At 48.1% G+C, this 22,039-nt stretch overlaps 1 long non-coding RNA gene across 1 annotated transcript in view; it reads right to left on the reverse strand.

Moving 5' to 3' along the window:
- The window catches only part of LOC121009824 (uncharacterized), a 122,971-nt gene extending 106,874 nt beyond the window's left edge, over nt 1–16,097 (reverse strand). The window contains exons 1-2 of the long non-coding RNA XR_005780845.1: nt 16,004–16,097; nt 8,858–9,003 (exon numbers count right to left, since the gene is read on the reverse strand). This is a non-coding gene — a long non-coding RNA (uncharacterized LOC121009824). The remainder of the gene's footprint in view (nt 1–8,857; nt 9,004–16,003) is intronic.
- Between the last annotated feature and the right edge of the window lie 5,942 nt (nt 16,098–22,039).

The raw sequence follows: 22,039 nt of genomic DNA on the forward strand, positions 1-22,039 counted from the left end.
TCTCCTCCTTTCACACATGAGGCCTTTTGTGATGACACTGGGCCCTCCTGGGTGATCCACGATAATCTATTTTAAAATCAGCGGATTAGCAACCTTACTATTATACCACCTCCATCCCCCTTTGCTATATTATGTATTCGCAGCTCCCAGGAATTAGGACGTGGACCCGTTTGGGGGTGGGGGCAGTGGTAGGGGGGAGGATTTTTCTGCGTGCTGCAGTATTCCATAATGTATGCCCGCCATATTTTAATGAATCCAAGTTTCTATCTCCAGGGAAATGAGAGGACCCCCAGCAACACCCCCTCCCCTATAATTCCTCAATCAAAGAGTGCCTTGTTGTTCATCCTAGCAGATCTAGGAGAGAATTTCTTGGGGCTATATAGACCTAGGAATGGTATCACTGAGTCTTAAGTAATATTTATAGCTGTGATGCTATATGACTTCAGAAAAATACAGAAAAATCCACTTTCAGACTCCCAAGCAGGCTAGCAGTATTTCTACAGAAAATATCTAAAGAAGACATTAGAGCCCTTCCCAAATTTCTGGTCTCTCACCACCTTCCAGGCACATGGTGGGATCGCCCTCCCCTGACCCCTGAGAAGTCAGGCATGGTCACGTGACTTGCTTTGGCCAACAAAGGAAGTATGAGAAGCGAGAATATGTTCTACAGACCAAAGTTTTTTTGTTTTTTTTAAACGTTTATTTACTTTTGAGAGACAGAAAGAGACAGAGCATGGGCAGGAGAGAAACAGAGAGAGAGAGGGGAACACAGAATCGGAAGCAGGCTCCAGGCTCTGAGCCGTTAGCACAGAGCCTGATGTGGGGCTCAAACCCACAAACTGTGAAATCATGACCTGAGCTGCAGTCGACACTCAACTGGGTCACCCAGGAGCCCCTCTACAGACCAAAGTTTTGAGAGCCAGTGCACAGCTGTGCCTGGAGAGCACAAACTTAAATGCTGACACAAAGCCTCCATCAGGCTGGGTCTCTAAGTGACCCCAACGGACCTCTGACATCTATCACCCCCACCCTTGCCAACTCACTGGGTAGTACTGTTCAGAAAAAAAGAAACTTTTATTATGTAAAACCAGTGAATTGTACGGTGTTTCTTTATTCTACCATAAAGTAGCCTATCCTGCCCAACAGGTCTTTAAGACCAGGAAGTTGCCCACTTTCAACTCTATTTAGATACTGAGAATCTTTATAAAGTAATTTTTAATCACGTTTTTCCTCCTTTAGCCCTCAAATGAGTCGCCTTCCCCTTTCCCGCCAGGAACACCCCTGAGATCTATGAAATCATCTCTTTGCTCCAGGTTTCTGCTCACTGACTGTCAAGTCAAAGGACTTCTGTGCATCACCCACGTGTACCTTGAGTTCAAGGACGCTTTTCATCATGCCGAGGTAGAAAAGGCAGTTATCTGGCACAGTGGGAGTGGTCAAATAATACCAACTCAAGAGACTGTTTTCCTAATCTTACATGTACCAACCAAGGCTCAGAGAGGATGGGAGGCTAGTCAGGGTCACACAGCCAGAAACAAGAGGCGTCAGGATGAGAATCCAGCTTCCGTGCAGTGCAGCGTACTTCCCCGTTGGGCAGCTCAGAGAACAGCATCCCGTGATACCATCCAGACGTAACCTCTCTCTGCCATGCCCCCCCCCACCCCCCCGCCAGACACAGAGCTTAAACACAAGAGACAGTTCATGGATTCCCTTCCCTGTTTTGGAAGAATGCAAATGCAAATGATGGTCTCCTGTCTATTTCCAATGAAATTAGCATTTGGGCTCAATGCTGCCCAGCATCTCTGTCACACATTTGCTAAAACTTCCTCTCTGGTCAATTGCGAACGGAGCCCCACAAGCCCTCTCCATCAGGTGGGATATCGCGCACCATGATGTAAGTCCAGGGTCTCGGGAGACATAAACAACTGAATCACCAAGTGTTCCTGGAAGTACATATAAACTGGACGGTACGGGGACATACGAGGAGACTCCAGGCAAAAAAAAAAAAAAAAACCCCGGGGGGGGGGGGCATGTTCAGTTTCAAATACAAATGAGAGCTTGAATGGGGAAGAAACCAAAATGACCCATTTCCTCTCATATTATCATAACTGTGTTTAACAGTGACCCTAGATGTACTGGGAGGCTTGTCTGTCGGCAGATGGTGTGGCTTTCCTTATCAGTCCATCAGCTGGGCTAACATGACCCTGTGGAAATGTTTTTCTCCTCTGCATCTGTGCAAATAAACACTGGTAAGTTCTAATATCAAGCTGCTTGCCTGTAAAGTGATCTAAGTGATGTAAACTTAATGCACAAATTATGGCTCACTTCCACTTGGACCTAAGACTGATCAACTGGCTAATTCCTCTGATTTCCCCTTTTGTCCTTGCTCTTGACCCTGACAGATTATCACCCCGAAAGTGAGTAAACGGTCCTACGCCAGAGGGTCCCATTTGTTCCTAGGTCTCAAACTTCTACTTCTTTCAAAGGGAATGTGTCAAGCCCAGACGGCTTGACGTGATTGTTAACACGCTCCCCTCATGGTGCTCAGGACCCAGAGATCCCGAACAAGGAGGCTAAAGGGTTTGACCGGCGTGGAGCTAGTAATGGTCCTGGGGGATGCTACATGTTTGCGCACGATGTAAGAGGGCTTGAGCCATGGCACGGACCTCTAGAGGAGAGGATACAACGGAGCGCTCAAGAGCTTAGGATCCTAACCTGGGTTCAAATGCTGCTCTCCCATGAAGTGGCCCCTTACCCTGGAGGGATTGACTCAAACTTTCCCATCCTGTTTCAGAGCTCAACTTGAGAAAGAGGATAATAGAGGGAGTCGGTGTGAGAGAATTAAGTAAAATCATTTAGGTAAATGCTTAAGTGTCCTTGTATGAACTACTACAAGGGTAAGAATAGGAGTCACAGATTTCCCACGGGGCAGTGGTTCTGGGTTTTTGCTGGAAGGATACCCAACCCGGGATAAGACTTCAAGGACTAAAAGGTAGCCACACACACAGATTTCTGGACTCTGGGGGCTTGGGCAACCCTAGAGGAGACGAAAGGGTCATCCAGACGGACCAGAGGCACCATCTTGGGATGCAGTGACAATGGTGAGTCTCCAAATTATCAAAGGCAGTGGAGTTGCCTTTGAGGAGGAGACACTAAGAAGAAAGCTCCCTTCTTTGGAGCAGGTGAGAGTCACGAGCCAGTCAGCCATGGCCACTGAGAAGGCACTGGACTCCAAGATGCGGTCAGAGAGGGCCTCCTACCAGCTGAGGACATCACCCAAGATGCAGGAAGGGGTGTTATCCTCTTGCTGGCAACTCTTCCCTGGCTTCCCGTGACCATAGTGGGAAAATAAAACTCCTTACGATGGGCAACAGGGCCGCCCCTTCCTGACCCCTCAGCACCACCTCCCCGCTTGCCCCTCCAAGCATCTCCCTCCAGCCACACTTGGCCTCCTCTCTGCTCCCCAGACAGGCTGTTTCCAGGAGACTCGCCCACCTTCTCTGCAACCAGCTGGCACCTAGTTCTCAGCGCATCCTGGCTCCAGCCTCACTTCTTCAGAGGAGCCTTTCCGGGGTGCTCAATGAGGGCATCCTCACTGTTTGGGCCCCATCCCCCACAGCCCTGCAGGTCTAGAAGCTTTCCCGTGTCACCGGTCCCCGAGAGTCTCAAATACCTTATTAACGCCCTTTACCTGTGTTAGTGCCGCCTGCTTCAAAGACTTCAAAATCCCCAAGTGTGCTAGCACCTTGACTGATAGCCCCTTCCCAAGTCAGGAAACAGCCAGGTCAGGGACCCCAAGTTTCCATACCACACTCGATTCTCTTATCACTCTACGAAGGCTACGGGCACCTCCCGTGACTGCAGCCTCGGCCGATAAATCGGAGGCCATCAGCACTTGTCTTCAAGACCACAGAGCGGAAACCGTCAGCCAGTCAAGGGAAACAGGCTGGGAAAACACAGTCCGTCGTCCTCCAGTCCACGGTGCTCCCCAGACTGTCCGCACCTGGATGGGGCTGTCATCACACAGCGGGAGGAGGCCGCGGCTAGAAGCCCATCAGGCGGAAGGTAGGCCTTGGGCTGATGGAAACGCCGAAAGGCCAACAAGGGGGTGTAACTGCCTTCCAGGCGGTGATTATCCCGAGGACATCAGCCCCTTTGCGGCATCCTAGGGCCGGTGCGCGTTTCCCCCAGGGGTGACCTTGAGAATGTAGGACGGAGCAGCAAATTTGGAAGACCAGCTCCTGCTCGGTGTGTGAAAATTCCCGAGTCTGCTCTTCCTGGACACTTTGGAACCCCAACGGGATTGGCAGCCGCTGCCTCGGGAAGTTCCACTTGGAAAGTTCCTCAAGAAGTCATCTGCAGCGTCCCCCAACCCAGCCCAAAATGGCGTTACCTAGGATTTTTTTGAACAGCGCAGGTTCACGGTTTTCAACAGGATTCTGGTCTGGCCCCCCAGATGCATGCTGCCCAGTCGCCACCGGGGCGAAATCTGAAAGCACCCAAGCAGTGACTGCGAGGTGGAGATCTGAAGCTTAAAATCTTAGAGGCCACTGGCCACCTGGAAAGCTGATCTCCAACTTGAGCATCTCAGACCCAAACCACCTCCCCCCACGCCCTACCCGGAAACGGGGTCTGCCCTGGCTCAAAGCAGGGCAGAGATTCTCATCGACCTCGTACCTATGAACTTCAGCGGGTGTTCGTCATTATGGCAGCTCACCGACCATCCCCGCCACTCCTGTCGGGCGTGATGGCTCTCTCACCGTGGCAGGCACGGTCTGGTGGCAAATCAGATGTCGCCAGTCATAGGAGGGCAGCTGAGGGATGCCGCCTCTTGCCCTCCAGAGACAGCCAGAGAGGGAGAAAGTGCGCTAATGTCCGCAAGTTGAACGGCATGTCCCAGGGGTTTGAAGCTTTAGGAAACTGACAGCTGGTCAGAAGCGAAATGGGTTCGAATTCATTAATTTCAGGTGAGTGCTAGTGCCTCCCTAAATTATCACACTAGCGGCTAGAGTCTGGTTGATCACAGAATCACAGGCCTTCGTGGCATAAAAACCACAGGGCGAAGAGCCCACTAGCTACAGCATATAATGCTGATATCCCACCGGGAACCCTTCGAGCTCCGTGTGTGCACCCTGGCGTCTGTGTACTCACAACAGCCAGCCACCGGAGATCTTGAGGCTGACCGTGGCTTCCAACCGAGCTGGCTTTGCTCAGAGGTGCAGAAAGCCACGGGTTGCCTGGGTTTTAAGTCCACCCCCCATCCTCCTCCTGGGCTGGGGAGGGGGGGCGCCTAACAAATAGCTGACAGGTGCAACCATTCTGAGGCAGGGCTTGCCTTCCAGTTTCCCTGATGACATTGGGCCAAAGCTCCCCTCTGTGGGACTCTGCTGGACCTTGGGGTCTTCTTTGGCACCTTCCTCTGTCCTGTCCTGCCTGGGTATGACCTCCCTGAGAGCCTGGCCTTGACCTGGAGTCCTCATCCCAGGGTCTGCTCAGGGGTCATGTTAGCTTCACCTGCTCTGATACTCTACTCCTCCAGCAGCCTTCTTAGACTTTGAAGGCAAGACTTATTCTGGAGATTACCTCGATCAGATACATGCTTTGCAAATATTGTTTCCTATTCTGTAGGCTGCCTTTTCACTCTGTTGACTATTTCCTAATGTTTAGTTATTTATTTTGAGAAAAAGAGAGTGGGGGAAGGACAGAGAGAATCCCAAGGAGGCTCTCCCCTTTAGCACAGAACCTGACGTGGGGCTCAATCTTACCAACCATGAGATAGTGACCTGAGCCAAAATCAAGAGTCGGGCGTTCAACTGAGCCACCCAGGTAGGTGCCCCTCTGTTAACTATTCCTTTGCCGAAAAAGCAGAGGCTTTTTCATTTAACATGGTTCCACTTGTCTATTCTCCTTCTTTATTGCCTGTGCTTTTGGTATCCTATCGGTGAAATCATCGCCAAGATCAATGCCATGGATCTTTTCCTTGTACAAGCTTTACCCAGCATCAAGAGTGTGACATACACTTAAAATTTGTCAAGAGGATCTATCTCGGGGCACCTGGGTGGCTCAGTCGGTGAAGCGTCCGACTTCGGCTCAGGTCATGATCTCACGGTTTGTGAGTTTGAGCCCCGTGTCAGGCTCTGTGCGGACACCTCGGAGCCTGGAGCCTGCTTCGGATTCTGTGTCTCCTTCTCTCTCTGCCCCTGCCCCACTTGCGCTCTGTCTCTGTCTATCAAAAATAAATAAAAGTAAAAAAAAAATTTTTTTAAAAAGAGGATCTATCTCATGTTAAGTGTTCTTACCGCAATAAAATTTTTAATAAGAAGGAAAAAGGGAAGATATATTTGCATAAGAAACAGTTCAAAGAATTACCATTGGCATACAAATACCCAAATAGACAGTTTACAGTCCAGCAGGGATGATACCCAGATCTATGTTCATACACATCACATTGTCTTTAGACTATGTTACATGCACACACACACATGCAAAAGTAGTGCAAAGATAAAGGTAACCAGGAAGAATGAACCACCTAAACGCTGAACTTGAAGTCCACCTATTGCTGAGGCATAAAAGGATATTTTAGGATTCCTTCTCTCAAAGTAAGCCTGTGGGAAAGCAGTCTGGCTCCCTTGGCATCACCCTTAAAGGGTCGGAGCGTGCCTCCAGAAAGTCAGTCTTGCTTCATCAACACCTCCCCCAGGATGTGACATCCATGAAAATATCCAAAGGCTTCTGTGGCCTTCTCGGGAATAACGTGTTCCACGAGTTTCCCGCAGTGACACAGGGCGAGGAGCAGAAAGACCGTAGCAACAGATACATATAGGTTTGGATGCTGCCTCTACTACTCCTACTTCTGTGGCATTGGAGTTCCAACTACCCAAATGTTTGTCCAGCCTTCCCTTCTGTCAAGTGGGGCAGCCACCACTGTCCTCACAGGCTCGTGGTGAGGAGTCTGTGTGTTAAGCATCCAGCTAGGTACCTGGCACCTAGTAGGACTCAGTGAAGTTTGTTTTCCGTCTGTCCTACATCATGGAGGAAATCCTTGCTTTCTTGCAAGGACTCAGAGCCAAGAGACATTCAAGGGACTTTTGAAGACAGAGATCTGGTAAGCTCCTTGAAGGCAGAGGCTAAATCTTTTAAGTGTTCCGGAGAGTGCCAAGCCTGGGGGAGCTGCCCAATAAACATTTAAATAATAATAGTTGCTTACGAACTGGATTGTGGTCTCAGTTCCCTTGGAGAGGTCGCCACCTGGTGGACAACACTCAACACAGCACACCTCTGGGAACGCGTGCACTCCTAGGGCCATTTAAACCCTGACAACCTGCTGCCATTTACAGCTCCCGCGAGCCTGTGCGAGTAACAAGGAGTTTCTGGAGAAGCAGAAAAGGCAATTTAGAAGGAAAATAGCAACTTCTTGGGGTTCTAAAAAGATCAATGCATTTTCTTGCCTCTGGTCCTTGGCTTAGAGACTCCATCTTGTCCCATCTCCTGGCCTTAAGGTTTACAAGAATTACAAATTCGCATCTGAAATCCTCAAACTTCAAAGCATGTTAAACATCAACAAAAGTAACCTTAAACTAAGCCAAGTGACAGGGAAAACGTCAAAGCCTCTCCATCTATATGTAGGGGGCATGGGTAGCAGGAAACCAAGATAGAAATATCTGGTCTCCACTGCTCTGAAATGTTAACACTACTTGATTTTTGTATCTAAGATACACAATCACCTCATGGAAACATACTGGCAACAGACAGCTGATTTCTGAATGGTGGATACACTGATAAAACAGAGCAGAAAGGAAATTCTAAATGGGGGGGGGGGGGGTGGAAGGAGAAATCCTGGGCTCCCATTCAGTAAGTCTGATAAAATGGAAAGAACACAGGGGCACCTGCGTGGCTCAGTCGGTCGAATGTCCGACTTGGGTTCAGGTCATGATCTCATGGTTTGTGCGTTTTAGCTCCACATAGGGCTCTCTGCTGTCAGCACAGAGCCCACTTGGGATTCTCTGTCCACCCCCTCTCTCTGCCCCTTCCCAGTTGATTCTCTCTCTCTCTCAAAAATAAAACATTTTTTAAAAACGGAAAGAACGTGGCTTTAAAGGCTACCAGATGACTGGCTACAAATCCCAATTGGGCCATCTTGGACAAAGTATTCAGCCTCTCTAAAACCGTAAAATGAGTTGATCAACTTTCCCCTGTGTAACCGCCACATGGCCACTTCTAGTTATGGTCCCCAAGTCCACACCACCATGACGATCTGGGATAGATTCTTCAGCAGTCCCGAAGTTCAGAGGTAAGCCACCCCACGCATTTGCGCAAGTGTTTGGGTTTTATTTACGATCACGTGCCATGTTGCCCTGCATTACTCAGATAATCACCTCATTTCACCAGGCGAGTGTTTTCACAACGAGTGCATGGAAGTCTGGGGTCAAAGAAACACTTATTAAATAATGCCCACACATTTCCTGAGCAGACTTTTCAAGCAAAGCCAGTAACGTAAGGAAAGCGCTGCCTACTTCCTCTGCTTCCTGAAACTTCCCAGTTAGCGCCTGGGATCAGCTCCACTTGGGGAGACCCGCAAACCCTTTCGGCTTATCGGCCCCGGGAAGAAAGAGGTACTTGAGTGGAGTTCACGCGACATGCGCTGGCCTCTCCCTTCGCCCTCCCAGCAGTTATTTCCTGCATCGAAGGGAGACGTGGAAAGGACATTTACATGGGTGGCAAAAGCCCCCATCTTGGTGTCAGCCCAAAGGAAGGGACATCAAGATAGGAAGACGGAGGTAAGGGAAATCAAGATAGTTCTTACATAGCGGCGCTGTACCCCCACCCCCAGAACCCAACCCAAGACCCCTTCACTTACGGCTGATCCTGTGTCTTTCCTTGTTTCTAGAGGTGCTCAAAGAGTCCAGCAGACTCGTTTCCTGCCCGCCGTGTTGGAAAGTTGGCACCGATTTCACAGCTGAGGTCCTCTTGTTGAAATCCGATTAGGTTCTTCTCTGTGTTATCCTTGAACGGGATCCTGGACATTAATACCGAATAAGGAAGGGGCTAGCAGGGGGGTCAGGCACAGCAGTCTACTGGGGAAGGTCAGCGGTGAAAGTCCTCCGTGCACACCCAAGCACCTGACAGGAGCCTGAGAGCTAGCAGCTAGGGGTCTGCATAACCCTTGAAGAAAGGACTTCCTAAGCCTCAGTTTCTTAATCTACAAAATGGGCATGATATTCCTCACAGCAGAACCCTGTGATGAAAAGTGAAACGATGGTCTCCTTTGGAAGTCTGTACAAATGTCCATTTGAAGTCACCAACGAGAAGTGCTTTTACCAAAGTGCCTGGCACTTAGCGGGTACTCCAAAGAAAATTGTACTTCTGTCCTTACGGTTACCCAGGGAGGCCAGTATTATTGAACCTATTTTACGGAGGCAGCTCAGGATAATTCTGACTACATCACACATCCAGCAAGGGTTGGGGCTGAGGCTGAATCGGGCAAAAACTCAGTTGTATGCCCTCTCCAATGGGACAGGGATCCTAAAGCTTTGGGGGGCAGGTCAGTAGAATCTCTACAGACTCTGGTTAAAGGTGAACCTTCTGGGGCCTCATCCCAGATTCCGACCCAGGAGTTCCATAGGGGGGCCCAGATTCTAATGAAAGTGGTCTTTAGCGACTACCCCAGAATTCTCAGTATAAAGCACTATGGACGTATCAAGTATTGTTATTACTACAAGTAATAATATCCCTATTAATATTAGTTTTTACTTTTATAACTACACTGAAAGGTAAGAGCTTGAGCAGAGACTAAGTGAAAAAACAATCACATCCATACAAGCACACACACATACATATAAATGTAAAAAAAAAAACAAACAACCCAGATCTGATTCTACTCACTCCAAATAGTAATAGAGAGTAACCTTACTAGACCTCCCCAGACCAAGTATATTTTGTTTTAATAAATTTGGTAAGCTGAAACATGTTTCGTGAGCCTATAAAAATGGCTAAATCTCTCAAAGTCTCTGGATTTGGGAGGCTTTTTTTTAAGGGTTTTTTTGTTTTTTTTTTTTTAGGTTGATTTATTTATTTTGAGAGGGAGAATGCTCGTGTGCATGCATAAGCAGGGGAGGGGCAGTGAGAGGGGGAGAGAGAGACTCCCAAGCACACTCTACACTGTCAGCACGGAGCCTGACACGGGGCTCGAACCCATGAACTGAACCGTGACGTCATGACCTGAGCTGAAATCAAGAGTCGGACGCTTCAGCAGGACTCATCATCAGGGAAACACCAATCAAAACCACAATGAGATACCACCTCACGCCTGTCAGAATGGCTACAATTAACAACTCAGGCAACAGATATTGGTGAGGATGCGGCCACTGCTGGTGGGAAGGCCAACTGGTGCAGCCACTCTGGAAAACAGGATGGAGGTTCCTCAAAACCTTAAAAATAGAGCTACCCTACGACCCAGCAATTGCACTACTAGGTATTTATCCAAGGGATAGAGGTGTGCTGTTTTGAAGGGACATATGCACCCCCATGTTTATGGCAGCACTATCCACAACAGCCAAAGTATGGAAAGAGCCCAAATGTCCATCGATGGATCAATGGATAAAGAAGATGTGGTATATACACAAAAGAGTATTACTCGGCAACCAAAAAGAATGAAATCTTGCCATTTGCAACGACGTGGATGGAACTGGAGGGGATTATGCTAAGTGAAATTAGTCTGACAAATATAGGACTTCACTCATATGAGGACTGTAAGACACAGAAGAGATGAACATAAGGGAAGGGAAGCAAAAATAATATGAAAACAGGGAGGGAGACAAAACGTAAGAGACTCTTAAATATGGAGAACAAACAGAGGGTTCCTGGAGGGGTTGTGGGAGGGGGGATGGGCTAAATGGGTAAGGGGCATTAGGGAATGTACTCCTGAAATCATTGTTGCACTCTATGCTAACTAATTTGGATGTAAATTTAAAAAAATAAAATTAAAAAAAAAAGAGTTAGATGCTTAACCAATAGAGCCATCCGGGTGCCCTTTTTGGGAGGTCAGGCAAATGAAACTCACTCATTCACCCAATAAACTTGTCATTGAGCTATTTTGTGTTAAGCACTGGGATAAATGTGAGGGGTTCAGAAATCAACGAGACTGAAGTCTCACGAAGCCCCCAAACTTGTGTGTCCTGTTGAGGAAACAAACTATATCAAATTATTCCAGTATACGTAAGTGCTACAAAAGAAAACCTCAGGGTGCGATGCCTATTGGGGATCAGCAAGTTTGGGGTAGAATGTTCTTCCTGAAGAATAGTCATTTAAGCTGAGCACTAAAGGTAGAAGGGGCTCACGTGTGTAAAAAGCCAGAGTGGATGGCAAGTGCAAAGGCCCTGAGGCAGGAAGGAGCTTGGTGGATCCTGGGAGAGAAAGAAGCCCTAGGAGCCGGCTGTGGAAACCCAGAGCAGAGCACAAGGCAAGGTTGGAAAGAAAGCAGAGATCACACAAGGCCGCAGGGGCCCGGGTCGGGAGTTTGAATTTTATCCCAAGTACAGTGGGTTAGCCATGGGAAGCCTTCAAATGAGAGCGAAACGTCATCATACCTGCCTCCTAAAATAATCGCTCTGGCCACTGTGTGGAGAATGGAGTGGTGGGGACAAGAGCACAAGCAGGGCACTGGTGGGGTGTACCCCAAGGAGGGAGGCCCAGGGGCGGGGGGGCAGTAACGGTTACATAGGGGGCAACCACCCTCATAAAGGACCTGGAAACGAAGCGCCTGTTGGCTGCTGCCCTCCAGCCTGAAGCTCTGTTGCTCTCTGTCCTCTGTCCCCTCCAGCGACCTGGACCCTACAGGGGACACTTCCCCTCAGAAGGAGCCAGGAGGTCCCTTCCCGGGGCCACTCCCATTACAGCCTCCTCTGCCCCTCACACCAGGCTAGGGACAGGTGGCTCATGAGTTTGTTAGTTCTCAAGGGGACAACTACGCCCCCAGGGACCCCCTGGCAATGTCTGCTCACATTGTTTGTCGTCCCAAGTCAGGGGTGGATCGTACGGCCACCTACTGAGTCAGGCCAGGGCTGCTAAATATCCTTCAATATACAGGGCAGCCCCCGCAACAAGCGATTACCTGGCCCCAATGTCAACAGTGTCAAGGTCGAGAAGCCTGGACTTCTATTTCTTCTCTAAAGCCAGTGTCTCCCCAGGCAGTTCCCCGAGGGGCAGGAGAAGAAAGAATTCAAACGCTAGTACACAAGGCACAGGAAAGGAAACATGAATGCATTCATTGATCTCCTAGTGCATACAGGCCACTGCCTTTTACACGTTGACTCATTTCCTATTTGTGTGGCATTTTGGTTAGTTTTGGGTTTGGGTTTTTGTAGTTTTTTTTTTTTTTTTTTTTTTTTTTACAACAAACCTGTACAAGACAGGTTAATTTTGTTACTCCCATGCCACAGAAGGGGAAAGTGAGATCCCGGTCATTGATAACCTTTCAAAATCACAGCGCTGGGATTCAAGGCCGAGGCTCACTGATACCTAGTGCGGCGGCCTTCTCCGAATTCCATAAAACCTCTTAGGTCAGCCGGAGGGGAAACAGAGCGGCCAAGTCTGATTGTAGGAGTCTGGTGTCCTGCCTGGGAAATGTAAATAATTTAGAGTACAGAGGCGGGAGGGATAATCATCCTGTCTGGCTTCGTGGGCCACCCAGAGGGAACGCTGGACCCCTCGCCACCATCCACGCCTGCAGGTCACCCCCCCCCCCCCGCCAGCGTCTCAACCAGAAGTCCAGCCATTCCAGCAGGATCAAGGTGAAAGGTAAAAATAGCATTTGGCAACCAGAGTCCTCAATCCAGGAACCACTACTCCAGGCTGAGTAAACGATATGGAGCAGAACTCCACCAACGTGTATTAATTTGATGCCTACTGTATGCAAACCTCCAAGGCAAAAACAGCGATGACTGGAAAGTCGAGTAAATAAATAGTTTTCAGACACCTTCCACTCTCATTATAAAATGCTTTATCAAGCCTATGTTTTATGCCAAGCCAAATGCAAGGCTCTGGGGTACCAGGACAGGCCCTGACCTCAAAGGGCGGGAAACAAACTACAAGAGACTCTTAAAGATAGAGAACCAACTGCGGGTTGACCAAGGGAGGTGGGTCGGGGGACGGGCTAGATGAGTGATGGCTACTACGGAGGGCATTTGTCTGGACGAGCGCTGGGCGTTGTATGAAAATGATGAATCACTGAATTCTACTCCTGAAACCAATATTGTACTGGAGGTTAACTACCTAAGATTTAAATTGAAAAGTTAAAATTTTTTAAACTTAAAAAAAACAATGAAAGTGCTAATTAAGATCCATGCTGAACTCTCCTGGAGTTGGGTGGGGAATGGATGGCCAGCATCCCGAGTCCGGGCACTGAATGGATCGTTATGAGAAACTACCAAGGACCATTCAGAAGGGCAGTTTCGATCTACAGGAGAGAAATCAAGAGAAGCCTTGCGACGGACCGGCCCTTAATCTCAGGAAAACTCACGTGTGTAGGTATGAGAAGACTTGCTTCCTGCAAGAGGAGAACTAGTCAGAGTGCTAGACAGTGGAAGAAGTAATTTACCCAGAGGCCAGAGCCATCTGGAAGGACAGAGACGGGAGGTAGGCAGGACCATTCAGGTACCACGGGGGCACTGTCTTTGGAGCCCTTTGTACGTGGTCGCACCGAGACTGGTAAGGACTCCAGGGGAGTGTGTTTATTGACCGCACCGAATAGATAAGAAAGCTGAAACACCCACCTACTACCCCAGCAGGAAGCCCAGAAGGGACCCCAGGCCCTCTGGCTCAGAGCAGGTGACTGCCAGCTGGCACATGGGCCCAATCTGGTGCATCACCTATTTTTTGCATAAATGAAGTTCCACTGGAACAAAACAGTCCTGTCCCCTTGCATAATACTGTCTGCGGCTGCTTCCGTGCTGGGACGGCAGAGCTCAGTGTGACAGCGACCATAAGGTCCACAAAACCTAAAGCATTTACCATCCGGCCCTTTAGCAGAAAAAGTCTGCGGACTGTGGCTCCACAGCTCGCTCTCTTGGCCCGGTCAGCCCAGCGAGGTCGGAGCTGGCAGCACTGGATGGGGCCCTCCCCCTGGGGACACTCCCAGCCCCTGGACACTGCGGGCCACTCCCCACGCTGAGGGGGCAGCGCTGGTGGGGAGGCGGAACTCAAGGGTCTTCTCAGGACGTACAAAGCCCTGTAAGAAAGCACATCCCTTGAGTGCTGGGATTCCTGTGGCATCTCCACTATTTATATTGAAAACACCACAAGAACTCATTTTTCATGCTATTTCAGCTGAAAACAGCCATGGCAGGACCACAATCTGGAGATCGGGGCCGGGGGGGGGGGGAGGGGGGTGTTTGCACAGCGGGGCTCAGCCCGAACGGTGCCCCAGGTTGCCTGTCCCAGGTGCACTGGGCCCCGGCCAGCCTTTCTTCTGGGATAGTGGGCTTGAGGAATGAGGCGAGGCGAGAGGGCAGAAGGTGCCTCGCTGGAAACGTCGCCTCCTGTAATCTGGAAAAGCATGAAGCCGCGAGCTGGCGCTCACACATCCACCTTGTTCGACAACCGCGCATGGGTCATTAATTGAAATAAAATGAAATGAAATGGAATCCAGATGTTCGTATATGTTCGCTCGCACAAAACACAGAGACCAATCGCCAAATGGAAATGCACCAGAGTATCAGCCGCAGTTATTTGAGGGGTGTGGAAGTTACCTCGTGGTCTATCTCAACCCCTTGCCTTTGTTCTGGTTTCCTGGCACTTAGGCTAAGAGAAGGGGGAGAGAAGATAAAATTATTACTTAGAATTATTTTGCGTTTCTCCCCGTAAGAACGTACACTCCTTACGAGACGATGTTTATTTTTCAGTGTTAGATCTCTGCTGCCCAGCACACAGCCTGGAACATAGTAAGTGCTCAATTAATAGTTATGGATTCAGTCAGTGACTCTATTTTCATATATGCCAAATGGGTCCACAAGGCACATACGTTGTTGTTATAACTTTCATAAAGCACATGATTTAAAAATATACAGGGCACCTGAAGGGTTCAGTCGGTTCAGCGTCTGACTCTTGATTTCCGCTGAGGTCCTGATCTCATGGTTCGTGAGACTGAGTCCCACATTAGGCTCTGCACTGAAAGGGCGGAGCCTGCTTGGGATTCTCTCTCTCTCTCTCTCTGCCCCTCCCTCGCTTGTGCATGTAGTGTTCTATCTCTCCCTCAAAATAAACACACATTTTTTTATTTTAAAAAATAAAAAAAATAAAAAGACCTATCAATCAAGTGAAAGAACAGAAACGGAAGACTTATTTAACAAATGTTTACTACTACCTACTATGTGTCCACATCACCATTTTCCCCTACCTTCAGGAAGCCGTGTCTGGTCTAAAATTCATAGCAAACCCTCAAGTAACGCCTCAGAAGTATCCCTGACCACACATATTACACAAACCACCACCACCATAATCACCACCTACTTTGAAAGTGATATATAAAACAAACAAACAAAAAAAACCTACTCATCTTTAAGAGAATAAATGCTCCAGGGAGCCCATTATCCCAATCCCTGAGAGTCTGGAATACATTGTCCTGAGAGATAATAAAACCGAATTACAACCAGAGCCCAGAGGAGAACCTAAAGTTGTTTTGGATAAGCTATCACGAGCCATTAGAAGCCAGGAACCAATTGTTTGAATAAACAAGTCAGCACTTATGAACGTTGCCAACACAAAGCCTGGCACCTGACATGCCTCATCCCACAGGCCCCCATCAGGCCTCAAACTCAGAGATCAAAGTCAAAAGCACACAGTGAACTTAAGACAGTTGGAAAGGTTAACGACAAGCATCTGAGAGTTAGCGAAGTCACTATGCGCGCTTAGTATGGGAAGCAGAAGACGGTGAGGCAGATCTCGACTCCTTCTCCTCCCTTCCACAAACATGGGAATGAAACCTTTGTCGCAAAGGCCACTTACTTACGTTGAGTAAGAAAAGACGCCCAAAGAATAGCCGAGGTTGCAAAATAATAGCTGACCCGACTGTGTTGCTCAAGTCTGGCCCGCCAGTACTAAATGAGACCGGTGCTTGGATTTAATAATAAACCCGTGACTCTACGGGTTAACCTGCCCTCTTTGGACTTTCGTTACCAAAGATGCCCGCGACAGCTACCATGTTATCTAGAGCAGATCTGCCAGCCGAGAAGTGATTCCTATGGTAAGGGGGTGGGAAGGGCAGCTGGGAACAGGAGACGGCCCCTCCGAAAGTGAAATAAACATTCTTAAGAAGATAACACCCTCCATTAACCATCTCCCAGAACGATCAAAAATAAAATAGAATAGCCCTAGCCCATTGGAACAATCTTTTTATCCCAGGGAGAAAAAAGGAGCCAAACCAAAATGGTAGCCTGATGTAGATTTTTTTTTTCTCTTAAGATTGTCAAAGGACGGATTACTAGACTTTATCTAGTCATCCCACAAATGAGGAGTAATCACTGGCCGTGTGGCAGGCCTAGGTGCTAGGAAGACAAAGGCCAGTCTTTGCCCTTAACGGCAAGTATGATTGATTCCTTAGGAACAGGTTAAAATTTGCTAATGGCCTTCTCTGGGCCAACTTTTGAGCTAGGTGCTTCGTAAATGGCATTCATCCATTCAGTAAGTGTTTGTTAAGCCCCCGGCAGGTACGATAAATACACTGTTGGGGCACTAAGGTTGCACGAAACCGACGCAAATCTGTCCTCACACACCTCACTGCGGGTCAGTACAGCTCCGCTCAGCAGACATTTTTCCAGTTTCATGGGGAGGAAGAGTGGGATTAGACACAACCCACTCGAGGTCACACCCCAGTCACCCCAGCCCACCCTCAGGCCTTTCCTCCTCCCCCCAGAAAGCCTGCCAGGACCAGCTGGCAAAGAGTGGAATGGGAGTCGCTTTATTGCCGGACAGCTGTTTGAGTTTGTTTTGTGTTTTGTTTCTACATAAACACCCTTGTCTATGAAACCCTTGTCTATTTCCCACTGCTGCCAAAACAATAATGATGGTAACAATAATAATAATAATAATAATGACGATAATGTTCCCTTTTTATTTTTCCTACAACACATGGCCCTTTCAGGCTATTTCTTTTCCTTTAAGACAGAGTCTGTGTTAACAAGAAACCCTCACCTTCCTTTTAACATTGGAAGAAATCATCAGAATGACCAGATGGGACGTGCCAAACTCACTCTCGCCAACCTCCACATCCAGGAGGTGGCAGATGGGCCGTGGTGGGGGCCGTGGGGGAATGGGGACCAGGCGGCCCGCATCCGAGGGCCACTTGCCTCTCAACCTCAGCCGATGGTCATGATGCAAAAATTAAGCCAAGTGTGGTCAGAACTTCTGATTTTTTCAAGTGAAGCCAGAGGTCCGGTTTGCTGGGTCAAATCTCCCAATATTTAGACATTGGCAATGGAGGTTTTAAAAAATTTGAATGTGTAGAACAACATTTCGCTGGCCCAACAACACGTATTTTGGTGTTAAATCTGGCACAGTTCTCTGCATTATTCCAAGGGTGCTTTCCAGCGCATATCGTACGTGTTGAACAATATTTTAACGTATTTATTTAGAGTACCTATCAGTGGTCTTTTCCTTACCACATTTATAGATATGCCATAAACCAACTCCACAGGCAAGGGGAAGACTGTGTTTGTATCCAAGAGCCCTTATCCTCCAAGTACCAAATAGAAGATGGCGGCAAGATGGGCAGTCATGTGTAGAGGAGGGAGAGGCCATCCGGTTCTCATGAGTAAGTAACGTTTAAGGGCACATAAGCACAATCGCCTTGATGTGGAAGTTCTGGAAGGCTGGAACAGAATGTTACCCTGAGGCAAATAATCGTGTATAAAATGGCGACAGTGCCTGGTCTACTGTGTAAAGTCAGGTCGGGGAGGCAAGTCGTGATATCTCCTGGGGCATCTGGGTGGCTCAGTTGGTTAAGCATCCTCCTGCAGCTCAGGTCATGATCTCACAGCTCATGAGTTCGAGCCCCACACTGGGCTCTGTGCACACAGCTCAGAGCCTGGAGCCTGCTTCGGATGCTGTGTCTCCCTCTTTCTCTGCCCCTCCCCTACTTGAGCTCGCTCACTCACTTGCTCTCTCTCTCAAAAATAAACACTGAAAAAATGTTTTCAAAAAGTCTTGATATCCCCTACACTTAACACGGTGCTTAAAGTGCAGACGGCTTCCCATAAAAAGTTCAGGGTGAAATTAGCTCATATATATGAAGGCATTTTGATCAACAAAAGTATGGCATCGAGGGATTATTAATATTGATGAGGAGACACTTTTCAAAGGAAACTTCTATAGGACTCCTGAGAGAGCAATGATAAATTGAGGGTCTCTGGCAACCGTTAATGCCTTTGTCAAAGTTCAGCGAGGCATTTCCTTCTCAAAAACAATGAAGGGAAACTCATTCCATTGATTTCTGATCCAACTGGGGATACTAAGCCAAAAGCAGAAAGGAAATAGAGGTTAATATGTGGCCCTTTTTGGATTTCAGAGTCAAGAGACACAACCTAACACCCGTAGCCTCCCCTAAAAAAGGCGGGGGGGGGCAATGTTCTCAGATGAGAAAGAAATAAGCTTTATATTCATCTAAGGCCAGGACTCCCCTTCAAGTGCATAACACAAGCTTTGGAATCAGAGAGTCTTGGGTTCAAGTCCCAGCTCCAAGAGTCACCAGCTCTGCTACCTTGGACAAACTGCCAAGCGTCTTTGAGCCTCTGAGTAAAGGGACGAATTGACAAAAGCAGCGCCCATCTCCTATGACTTATGAAGAGGGCAGGAATAATGTACAGTGAAACCTAATTACCCTCATGTAAGTATCAAACCAGACACAAAACGATCTCATTTCAGGCAGACATGAAAAGCCAAGGAGCCGATTCCATCAAGTTGAAAATCCCACCACGATTTCATCCAGGATGTAAACGGGGTCTTGATATTTATCTCTTTTCGAACTCCCCCGAAGTACCCTGGGCTGCCTGCACACGTCGATGTTTCTCTCGGCAGGGCAATCCACGAGCACAGATTGCCCACAGCTGTCCCAACCACATGAAAGACCCGGGCGCTCCCCAGTGACCTCCTGGCACGAGGTAGTCATTCATCAAATGCTAGGACCTCAGCACCAGACACGCCATGAAAGGTTAGCCCTTGGTTTTTACTGCGTTGGTATTAGCTTTCCCTGTCTGTGGCCATTTGTTCAGTACAAAGCTTTATACTGTTTACAAATGGTTGAGAGTCCTGGCCTTTTCTTCTTAGTGACTTTTAGACACTTGCGTCATTAATCTTTAATTTCCCCTGGAAACTTCAGTCAGCAAGGAAAATGAAATGCTGCCTTCTGCCCTGGGCTTCGAGTCCTGCCGGACCGTGCACTTCTGCAAGAGGTCTAGGTGCGACGGGGTGCGTTGGGGAAAGAACCGCCATCATCCGCTCCGTGCAAAAATGGAACCTGTTATCTTCGTGACACTGTGTATGCGTCTGATACCAGCCATACCCGCCAAAGGCACCCAGGGCGGTGTTTAGTACACCGTGAGCATTTGGTAAAGAGCAGTGGGGCTTCTTTATTATAATAATTATGATTCCTGTTGATTTCATTCCCTTACGGCACTTGCCATAGCATCTGTGCTTGAGAAAAAGGAAAACGTGTCCAAGAGAGGAAGTTCTGAAGTAAGTAACACTTTCGCTGATAATAACTGCTACACAAATAGCAGAGCAATCAAAGACACAGCCAACACCACGATCTAGTCCAAGTTCCAGAACGTTGAACGTGGGCATGGGGCACATCTGTTGCTGTTTCCCTTACTGATGTCACGTAAGAGTGGGGGAGAAAAGTAAGTGGCATACTTTTTGTGAACGCAGAATTGTTTTCTTCCGGTTTCCTTTTGAGTAACTTCCTATCGTCATTCCTGTTCCATCCAACACAACGTTCTGGGATGACGGAAAAGCTGAATAACCTAGCAAGGGAGCTGACAGATACCTCCATGCTCTCAAAAATTCAACAGGAGGTACCAGTTTGAATTAAGATCTAACGATATCACAGTCTATGACGTGCATATACCATACTTTACATAGCTACTCCCTTACCTTTTCTTCTTATAGTTGATTTCCATTTAGTATTAATAATTCAAAGGATACTTTGGAGATACTCCCCAGTAACATACGCTGAAATTGGGAAAGCTAGCGGTTTTCTTAATGATCCTAAACTCTTAGAGTTCTGTATGCCATTGAAGACTCATCAGTCTATTGTAAAGAGTCAACGTTGGGCTGATCCATTCATAAGGAGGCCACTTGGATAGAATTATTGCATCCTCGTTGTATTACATCCTTCCCCATCACAGCTTACCGATCTATTGGCTTTTGATCACCAGCACCAACAATGTTGTTTATGCTGCCCAGAAATCTGGATGAGAACAGGAGTTCCAGACCTGGGAATGATGTCACACAGGGTGTACCAGTGGAGGACAGGGTCTTTGGGAGGCAGGTGAACAGCACAGACCAGCCGCCGGACCCTCCATCCTGGCAGGAGAGCCCAGGAACACTGCCCTCGTCACTTCCTGTGGGTCACAGGAGAAAACCCCATCCTCTACTGTATACCCACTTTGTACTTTCAAGTATTACCACATCCATTATCTTACGGGATCATCACAATGACCCTGGGTGGGGGGCACGTTGGGCAGAGAATAGGACAATGCTCACGGTTTACACGTGATCCTCAGATATTAACTTGCCTTGGATTACATGGCCATCCCCCATCAGCTCTGGGATTAGGACTTGGGCGTCACAGCTTCAAAGTACAGAGGTCTTCTGGTATACCCCATTTCCTCCAGTCCCCAAGAACAAAATAAGGCAGCTGTTTGGAGCGATGAATAACAACACCACCAGAAGGTTATGTATGCTGCTTAAATTAATAATTAAGGCTTTCTGGTTCCAGGTACCATGGAAGAAACACACCTCACCCTGCCTCTCCCACTGCATAGAGATATAAAACACTCACACAGCTGATACCGCAGCAGTTTGAGGACTCTGAAAAGTAAACAGTGGCCCACAGATGGGGAAAGAAGATCAGAATTTGAAATGCCACCCGAACCAGCGTCGGGTTTTCCATAGTTTCTTCTCTCCAGTATACCTTGGCTTTAACTGCACACTCCAGACCTGGTAGCGGGCACCAGGGCAGAACAGAGAAAGCTGCAATAGAAGGCACCTCATTCTAACCGGAGAGCCTGAAAAGGGAACTTCTAACCCCAGAAGAGCGTATGGAAACGTCTCATTTTGTTTCCTCCTTCATTTCTCTGTTTTCTCACACCCTCAATCAATTTCGTAAGGGTGGTGAAGGGGACCAGTGACAGAGGTCCATGGCAGTCTGAGGGAGAGGAATGTTTCCAATTGGTGGAGATTCAATCCCAAGAGGGCGGAGGGAACCTTCACTTTTCTCTCTCTGCCCTCCCACCACTGGCCCAACACACCCGACCAAAGCGACCACACCCATTTTCTACTCAGAGGACCCCGAAGAGGTGTTACCGGGAACCAAACAACATTGAAGAGATCATAAGGCTGGAGGAACTCAAGAAAACAGAGCCAGAAATGTGTTTATGAACACTTGGGCTCACCCCCAACCCCTTACAGTGCACCCTTGGACGTGATCCTATTCAGTAGAGCAAACACATCCATCAGTGAACAAACCACCTTCCAGGACCCAGATGCGCCACTAGGTGGAGCACATGCAGGACAGATATGCGTAGCCCTGAGAAGGTTTGAATGCCGAAGAATACTAGAATCACAGCCCACAGAACTCAGGGCTTGACCACAAGCAGGTCAATTGACGGGTAAGAAACATAATAAAACATCAACGTTCTCCATGGATTTTGCAAAGACCCACAGTCTCTTAACATAACATTAGAAAGGTTCAGGATACAATCCAAAATTCCTCAGCCTATGGAAATGAGGGGGGAAATGAACTCACATGAGCAAAGACACTGGACAGACC

The sequence above is a fragment of the Herpailurus yagouaroundi genome, unplaced genomic scaffold (genome assembly GCF_014898765.1).
Source record: "Herpailurus yagouaroundi ecotype Mexico unplaced genomic scaffold, PumYag 190, whole genome shotgun sequence".
NCBI classification, from domain to species: domain Eukaryota; kingdom Metazoa; phylum Chordata; class Mammalia; order Carnivora; family Felidae; genus Herpailurus; species Herpailurus yagouaroundi.